Source organism: Fukomys damarensis, unplaced genomic scaffold (genome assembly GCF_012274545.1).
Source record: "Fukomys damarensis isolate Sample0158 unplaced genomic scaffold, DMR_v1.0_HiC HiC_scaffold_5, whole genome shotgun sequence".
Lineage (NCBI taxonomy): Eukaryota > Metazoa > Chordata > Mammalia > Rodentia > Bathyergidae > Fukomys > Fukomys damarensis.
In genome coordinates, this window is record NW_022900917.1 from 63,679,256 (window position 1) to 63,688,050 (window position 8,795).

Sequence of the window (8,795 nt, forward strand, 5' to 3'; positions counted from 1 at the left end):
GAGAGGAAGGCGGAGAGGGAGAAAGAGACAGACAGACTCAAACTAAGCCAGGCCCAGGGGTCATGAGTCTTAAACCCAACACTCTGGAAGGCTGAGGCAGGAGGATCACAAGTTTGAGCCAAACCCTGGCAAAAAAGAAAAGGGCTGCGGATGTAGCTCATTGAGAAGGCCCTGGGTTCGATCCCCAATAACAAATACACAGATAGAGACACATACACAAATTCTTCAAGCTGAGCTGGCTTCAAACTAGGGTTTCTCAAGACTCAGCACTCCATTAAAACAACAACAACTCAGCACTCCTGACATTTGAGCAAGATGGTTTTTTTTGTTATCCTGAGGGATACTTGGCATTATCCTCTACCCACCAGTGCATCTCCTTCCCCCTAAGTAGGACAACCAAAACTGTGCTTGTGCAGTTCCTCTGTTAGACAAAGTGCCTACTTTCTCTGTATCTTGATTTCTACAACCATCAGCTTGCCCATCTAATATAAAAGCTGATGTAAGCTCAAAGTCTCCTTTGACATGTAAGATTCCAATCCAGGTTTTGCTTAGCTCCTCTGATGTATCTAGTTCAACCTCCTTCACCAACCTTGCTCTGTATCTCGCTAGGCAGATGCAAGCATACGCTGAGACAACCAAAGAAATAATTTTACACTGAAACTTCCTCAAAGACAGCAAAATGGTCTATGAATAATAGGGTTGATCTTAAAATCCTATCCAAAATAAATGTTAGAAAGTTTTCTGATTTAGACCCTCAGAACACTATCATTAAAGAACACTCAAGTTGTCAAAAGACTAGTTTTGCCACCTATATTTTTGGTTTATTTGTACTTAATATGCATCTTAATATGCTTCCCTTTAAAACTGACTGTATTATCTGTTTACCTCACTGGTTTTAAAAAAGGATTTTGGGTTCCTCCATATTAACACAAGAATACTCTAGGCACGCCAGGCAGTAAAGGGTTAATTTAATTAGTTCTGTATATGTTAAAGAACTATAAGCAACTTCACTTAATTATTAAGTAGACAATCAGTTAATCTCTGTAGTTGATTAGTGCACTAATGAAATAATGTATTCCAGTTTAAAGCTGTCATTCCAATCAGGAGACTGCTCTTCACCCAAAAGAAAAAACCAGCAGGATTTCCAGACTCACAATAAATTTGAGGAAGGGCTGGGGATTTGGCTCAGTGGTTCCACCACCTGCCTTGCAAGCTCAAGGGCCCAAGTTCGATCCCCGGTACCAAGAATGAATTAATTAATTTGGGGAAGAGAGAAATGAATATATTTCCTACTTCACTCCTTTGTATTAAAGGATAACAAAGTGTCTGACCTGATATTCTTATAAAAACTCTAGACAACAGTGGCAAAATATGCATTCTTTTCAAGTGGACATTACACCAAGAGAAACTGTATTCTTGGCCATAAAACAAGTCTCAATAAATTTTAAAAAATGAAAGTCATACAAAGTATCCTAAGGACTAAAATGCAATTAAATTAGAAATCAACAGAAAGCTCTCTGGAGAATTTCCAAATAAATGTCAGAAAACCAATATCCTGGACACTTCTAAAATATTCCTATTGAGGTAGAAATCAAAAGGCAAATGATTAAAGGATGAATGCTTTTTCCCCAAGCAAGGAACAAGTCAAAAATGCCTGCTTTGGTCACTACTATTTCACATTTTATGCTGAGTTTCAGATACTACAATAAGGTAAGGAAAGTAAGGAAGAGACAACGCAGGTTGGAAAGAAAGAAGCAAAACCTGTCTTTATGCACACTTAATACGATCATCTACATAGAAAATCCAATGGAATCTGTTAAAAAAAAAAAGTTCAGTTTTAGAAAATTACAGGTACAAGATAAATACACATCTTCATACCAGGAAACAACTGAAAAATTTAAAAACGGTACAATAGCATCAAAAAAATATGAAATGATGGGGCTGGGGATACAGTTCAGTGATAGAGTGCTTGCTTAACACGCATGAAAGTCTTGAGTTTTAGTCCTAATACCACAAGAACAAACAACAAACAAAAACTATAAAATGCTTCCAGATAAACGTGATAAAAAATAATATATCTGAAAAGGGTAAAAATATAAAATTCTCTATGTAGTTCCAGTTGATCTTGAATTTACAGCAACCCTCTTCCTCAACCTCAGGAGTGCTGGGATTTGCCATCACGCCTGGCTTGTCTGTCTTACGGTGCTGGGTATCAAACCCTGGGCCTGAGCCAGAGGTGGTGGCACATGCCTATAAATAATACCAGCATTAAAGAGGCTGCAGCAGGAGAATTACTGAGTTCCAGGCCAGCCTGAACTACACTGGCAAGACCCTGTCTGTCTCAAAAACACCAACCAACCAACCCTGGGCCTGGAACATCTAGGCCAGACCTCTACCAGCAAGCTATAGCTCTAGCACTAGATACTGTTAAAATCAATTTTACACAAATTGATGTACACGTTCAACACAATCCTAATCACAATGTTAGCAAGCTTTATTACAGAAACTGATACTTATTCCAAAATTCATTGGGAAATGCAAAAAGATAAAGTAGCCAAACAAATGAACAACAAAGTGAAAGGGCTAACATTACTAGATCAAACTTATTATTCAGTGGTGTAGACACTCTGGAAAACAAGTGGAAAATTTTCTTTAAAAGTCAAAATAGAGAGCCATGTTTCGTGGTATGCTCCTGCAAATCCCAGAACTTGGGGAGGCTGAGACAGTACGACCTCAAGCTCAACGCCAGCCTGAAGAAAATGAAGTGGGGGGAGAGAGAGAGAGGGAGGGAGGGAGAGAGAACATAACTCCCAATATGAAAAACTCAATGACCAAAGATGGAATAATTTGAGCAACTGATTTTTTTTTTTTTTTTTTTTGGTATGGAGGATTGAACTCAGGACCTTGTGCTTGCAAGGCAGGCACAGTGCCTCTGAGCTAAATCCCCAGCCCACTGAGCAAATGAGGTTTAAAAATAAGTAAATAAACCAGGCATAGTGATAGTGTAAACTATTCAGGAGGCTGAGACAGGAGGATCAATTTAAGCCCAAAAGTTCAGGGCCAGTCTTGGCCACATAGCAAGACCCTCCTCAAAAAAAAAGGCAATAAAAGGCAATAACAGACTGAGACATGATGAATAAATGTAATACGGTACACTAGACTGAATATTGAAATAAGAGGCTGTAATCCCAGAGTTTTGGGAAGTTTATGAAGGAGGATCACCAATTTGAGCTCAGTCTAAGCAGCTTAGCTGGACCTTGTTTCAAATTAAAAAGTAATGGGGCTGGAGTAAAGCAAAGGTCCATGCAAAGACCCTAGGCTCAGTCCCTATAAGAATGGGGGAGGGGGGAAAGAGGGAGGGAAATGGGGAAAGAGGGAAAGGGGCAAAAGAATGGGGATGGCAGGAGAGGGGGTGAGTGAGAGAGAGACAGAGAGACCATGCTGAAGGGATCCAGATGAGGTTTAGTTAACATGGTTGTATAAGATCAGACATTAGGAGAGGCTGAGTGAAGGGTGCACACAAGAAGGATCAACAAACTACAGCCCAAGGGCCAAATCCAGCCTACTCCCATTTTTATAAATGAAAAGTTCTATTAAAACATCAGTATACCCATTCATTTACTCATTGTCTATGGCTGCTTTTACCCAACATCAACAAAACAGTTCTAAGAAAGACCAGCTGGTCTGCAAAGCTTAAATTATTCATTAAATTATTGGCTCTTTACAAGAGATGTTTGCAGAGCTTGGTATACACAAAGTCTCTATCATCACATCACTGTAACTTCTCCATAAATCTAAAATCAAGCTAAAAGTTGTTTAAGATAAATGTGGTCCTAAAATATGATCCTACAAGTAGGATGAAGTTTGCTTCCAAGAACAATGAAAACATAAGCCTAAGTAGGATCAAGCCTGCTAATAATGCTGTTTTTAAAATTAAGTTAAAAATACTCCTCTAATCCTCTTATCAAATTGTATGCAGAGAAGCCATGCATGACACACACCTGTAATCTCAGCACTCGGGAGGCTGAGGCAGGACTGCCATGAGTTTTGAGTCCAGCCTGGGCTACCTAGAGAGTTCAAGGCCAGCCTGAACAACATGGCGAGATCCAGTATAAAACAACAAAAAAAAAACAGGCATGGTGGTGCATACCTATAATCTCAACACTTGGGGGGAGACTGAGGCAGGAGAATCACTGTGAGTTCAAAACCAGTCTAAACTATACAGTGAGACCCCCCCCTTGTCTCAAAATCAACAACAGCTAAAGTATAAATGAACTTAATCCACTGATAAACATCTTCAGCTGAAATTTCTGTCACCCATGTATCCCCCAACTCCAAAGTATTTTTTCTTTGAAAAGAGGATTCTAGGGCCCAGGATTTAGCCATTTAGCTCAGTGGTGCTACCGCCTGCCTCGTTAAGTACAAGTTCCTCAGTTTGATCCCCACTACCCTCGCCGCCAAAAAAGAAAGCAAAGCAAAGCGGATTCTAAATCATAGTCAAACTTGTTTGAGAAGTGTAAAGACAATTTTACTTTAGAAAGACTCTCCTGGAATCCTGCTAACAAATTCTACAAACAGTTATGTGTAATTCCAACTACATAACAAATCTCCCCTGCAAAGTCCCTTTAACAGACATTCTTCTATTTCCATGCCCTACATCTAGAAGAGACCCCAGCAACAATACAGGCATTAGAGTATACCTTCCCTTTAAAAGGAATATTCCAAATGAAAGACCCTACAGGAGGAAATAAGGTCATGTTTGTTTGGGTTTGGAATGCTTCCCCAGAATTCTCTCCTACACTCAAAGGCAGGGCTTTTGAAGGGTGGCTAGATTATGGGGATGCTGTATTCATAGGTGAATTCATCCACAGGTGAGTTCAGAGGGTGAATGTGCTGTTGGCAGGTGGGACCTGCCTAGAAGAGGTGGGTCACTGGGGGTGTGACCTGGAAGGGTGTATCTCCCTTCCCAGCTCCTCCTCTCTCTGCTTCCTGGCTGCCAGAGCAGGTTTCCCCCACCATGCCTTTCTGCTTGCCATTTCTGCACGGAAGCCAGCTGCTCATGGGCCGTACCTGGGAGCCAAAATAAGCCTCTTCTCCTAAGATATAGGGCATTTCCAAAGAGCTTCCCAAGGGTAATGGGAAACAGTGTCTGGCTACTTCAGCCTTATTCTACTGCCAACAAGCACCTTGGTCCTTCAGTTACTGTCTACCTTGCTAGACTTCCCAGACCTGACTGCTCACCTAATTCCACCACATCCTGATGTAGTTATCATTAGTTGCCATTAAGCTCTCCCCTTCCCATGAAACTTTCTCTACTTTTCAAAATTCAAATCTATCTGCCTCAGTCCTGTGATCATTAACTGTCATATGTCAACTTGAATGGATTAGGAAATGTCTAGCAGATCAGTAGAGCACAATTCTAGGTGTGTCTAAGGATCACTGACACACTGGCCAGCAAAATGAGGGGGAAAGGCACATACCAGAACATGGATGGTACCAACCAATAGGCTTATAGTCTGGACAGAATAAAAAAGCAAATAAAAGATGTTTCCTCTTTGAAAGAGTTCCAGTCTTTGGCACTGCCTTTGGATATCAGTCTCTAGTACAAGGTATGGCCAGACAATAGAATAATATGATGCAATAATAGAACTGCTCAAGACAAGTTCAAACTCAACATGGGCAAGTTAGAAATACCTTGTCTCATAAGATGGGCGTGGTGGCGCATGCCTGTAATCCCAGCACTCGGGAAGGCTGAAGCAGGAGGATCACTGAGTTTGAGACTAGCCTGGGCTACATAGTGAGTTCCAGGTCAGTCTCAAACTACATAGTGAGACCCTGTCTCAAAAAAAAAAAATAATAATAATAATAATAATAATAAATAAAGAGGGCTGGAGATATACCTCAATGTGAAGAACCTGGGTTCAACCCTCAGTACCACCATTTAAAAAAAAAAAAAAGGAAGCCAGGTGTGGTGGCACATGCCTGTAATGCCAACACTTGGGAGGCTGCAGCAGGAGGATTACTATGAGTTTGAGACCAGCCTGGGCTATACGGTGAGTTCCAGGGCAGTCTGAGCTACATAGTGAAAACACCGTCTCAAAAATAAATAAATAAATAGACAAACAAAAAAAGGAAACAGTGTCTGTGGTTGCATTTTAAAAATCATCATGATGAGTGAAAGAAGACAGATACAAAAGAATAAGAGTCTAGTCATAGGAAATTCTAGAAAGGCCAAACTAATCGATAAGGCTGATGAGTGATTGCTTCAGGCCAGAATTGGGGTTAGGGAGAATTGCCAAGGGGCATAAAAAAACCCGAGGAGGAGTAGTAAAAATGTTCTGTAACTTGCCTAAAGTGATGGTAGTTACAAGAGCGCATGTATTTTTCAAAACTCTAACTATACCCTTAAAAAAGGTGTACTTTATTGTATTTAAAGTGTAGTTTAATAAAACTGATCTGTGCCTATGATCCCAGCACTAGGGAAGCTGAGGAAAGAGGATCACAAATTCTAGATCAGCCTGGGCAATTTACTGTGTTCTAAAGCAAGATTGGCCTACACAGTGAGATGCCATCTCAAAAAACCAAAACATGCCAAGTGTGGCACATGCCTGTGATTCCAGTACTTGGGAAGCTGGGGTAGGAGATAACCTCAAGTTTGAGGCCAACTTGGGTTACATAGTAAGTTCAAGGCCAGCCTGAACTGCAAAGCAAAATCCTGTCTCAAATGTCAAAATAACTAAATAAAATAAGCTAATCTGTCTGTGAAATCTCAAAATGAAATTAAGAAGTCAATTCCATTCACAATAACACCAAAAATAATAAAATACTTCAGAGTCAATTTAACAAAACAGCAAAAAACTTACACTTTAAAAAGTACAGGGCCAGTGATTTATCTCAGTGGTGCTGCATAAGGTGCCAAATTCAATCCCCAGTACCAAAAAACATTAAAAAAAAAATTTTTTTAAAGTACAAAACATTTCTCAAAGAAATTAAAGATCTATGTGGGAAATCACCACATGTTCATGGATAGAAAACTTTAACATGGTAATACTTGACAAATCTATCCAGAAATTCAATGTAATCCCTATAAAAATCTTAGCTTTATAGAAACAAATGGATTCTAAGCAACATAATAAAAATAAAACTAGAATTCGTCTCAATTTAAAACTTTTAGCCAGGCATGGTGGCACATGCCACTTGGAAGGATGAGGCAGGAGGATTGCCACAAGTTCAAGGCTAGCTTGAAATACATAGTGAGATCCTGGTTTTTTTTTGGGTTTTTTTTTTTTAAAAAAAAAGGTAAACTTTTAGGTTGGAGGGTGTAGTTCAACGGTAAAGCATTTACCTAGTATGCACAGAAAGCCCTGGGTTGCATCCCCAGCACCACAAGAAAAATAAAGTTCCAACTTCTGAGCTTCAAAGGCACCATTAAGAAAGTGAACAGTGGTGTAGTGGTGTAATACCTTTCATCTCAACTACTAGGCAGACTGAGGTAGAAGAATTATAACTTTGGAGGCTAACCTGGGCAAGGTAGTGAGACCCTATCTCAGTAAGTGCTGGGGATGTAGCTCAGTGTTAGAACATTTGCCTAGAATGTGTGGGGTTAGGGTTCAATCCCAGTGGGAGAGAAGGAGAGAGGACAACCCATAGAATGAGTTAAACTATCTGCAAATCATACACCTGAAATAAGATTTGTATCTGTAACATATAAAAACTTATACATCAATAATAAAAATATAGATCATGCAACTTAAAAGTTGGCAAGGGATCTGAAGAGACATTTCTCTATGAGCGATATATAAATGGCCAATAACCAAATGAAAAGATGCTGAACATCATTAGTCATCTAGGAAATTTAAATCAAGACCACATTCAGAAACCACCTTCACAGCAAACAGGATGGCTGGAATCAGAGTTAGACAACTGTTGACAAGGAGGTGGAGAAACTGGAACCCTCATATACTGCTAGTGGAACATAAAATGGCATAGCCACTTTTGTAAACAGGCAATTCCTTAAATAATCAAAGGTTGTTACCGTATGACCCAGAAATTCCACTCCCAAGTATGTATATTGAGAGAACGGAAACCCTACCCTCACAAACAGCTGTACATGATCATTCTCGCAATACTATTTGTAATAATCAAAAGGTGGAAATAACCTAAATGTTCATCAATCAACATAGTATACTCTATGCAATGATATAAGAACATTAATACTCATACTTCCTACAACACAGATGAACCTTCAAAACATTATGCCCAGTGCTCACTTCAGCAGCACATATACTAAAATTGGAACAATACAGAAGATTAGCATGGCCCTTGCCTAAGGATGACACACAAATTCATGAAGTTTTCCATATTTTTTAAAAGAAAAGAAAAAAACGTTATGCACAGTAAAAAAATTCCAGTTATGAAAGGTCACATACTAGATGACTCCATTCATTATAATGGTCTAGAATAGAGAAACCACAGGAACAGAAAGATCAGTGACTGCTGAGGGCTGGTGAGACTGGGAAAGACCTAAAGGGTGATAGCTAAAAGGGCACTGGGTTCCTCTGAGCTAAGAAAAATGTTCTACATGTTCTAAGATGATGATCGTACCATCTGTGAGTATGCTGAAGACTACTAACAAACACTTTAGTAGGCAAATTGTATGGTGTGCAAATTGAACCAATTTGTTGATTAATAAATCCATCGCTGATTAAAATTTAAACAAAAACATTTGTATTTAGCAACCACTTAAATCCACATAAGCAGCTGAGTGTGGTGGTGGATGCCTGTAATCCCAACAT

At 39.5% G+C, this 8,795-nt stretch overlaps 1 non-coding gene across 1 annotated transcript; it reads left to right on the forward strand.

Annotated features, from left to right (window-relative positions):
• Nucleotides 1-8,262: 8,262 nt before the first annotated feature.
• Nucleotides 8,263-8,367, forward strand: LOC117285034. Its single transcript, XR_004516049.1, has one exon. It is a non-coding gene; the product is annotated as a U6 spliceosomal RNA (small nuclear RNA).
• Nucleotides 8,368-8,795: the final 428 nt, after the last annotated feature.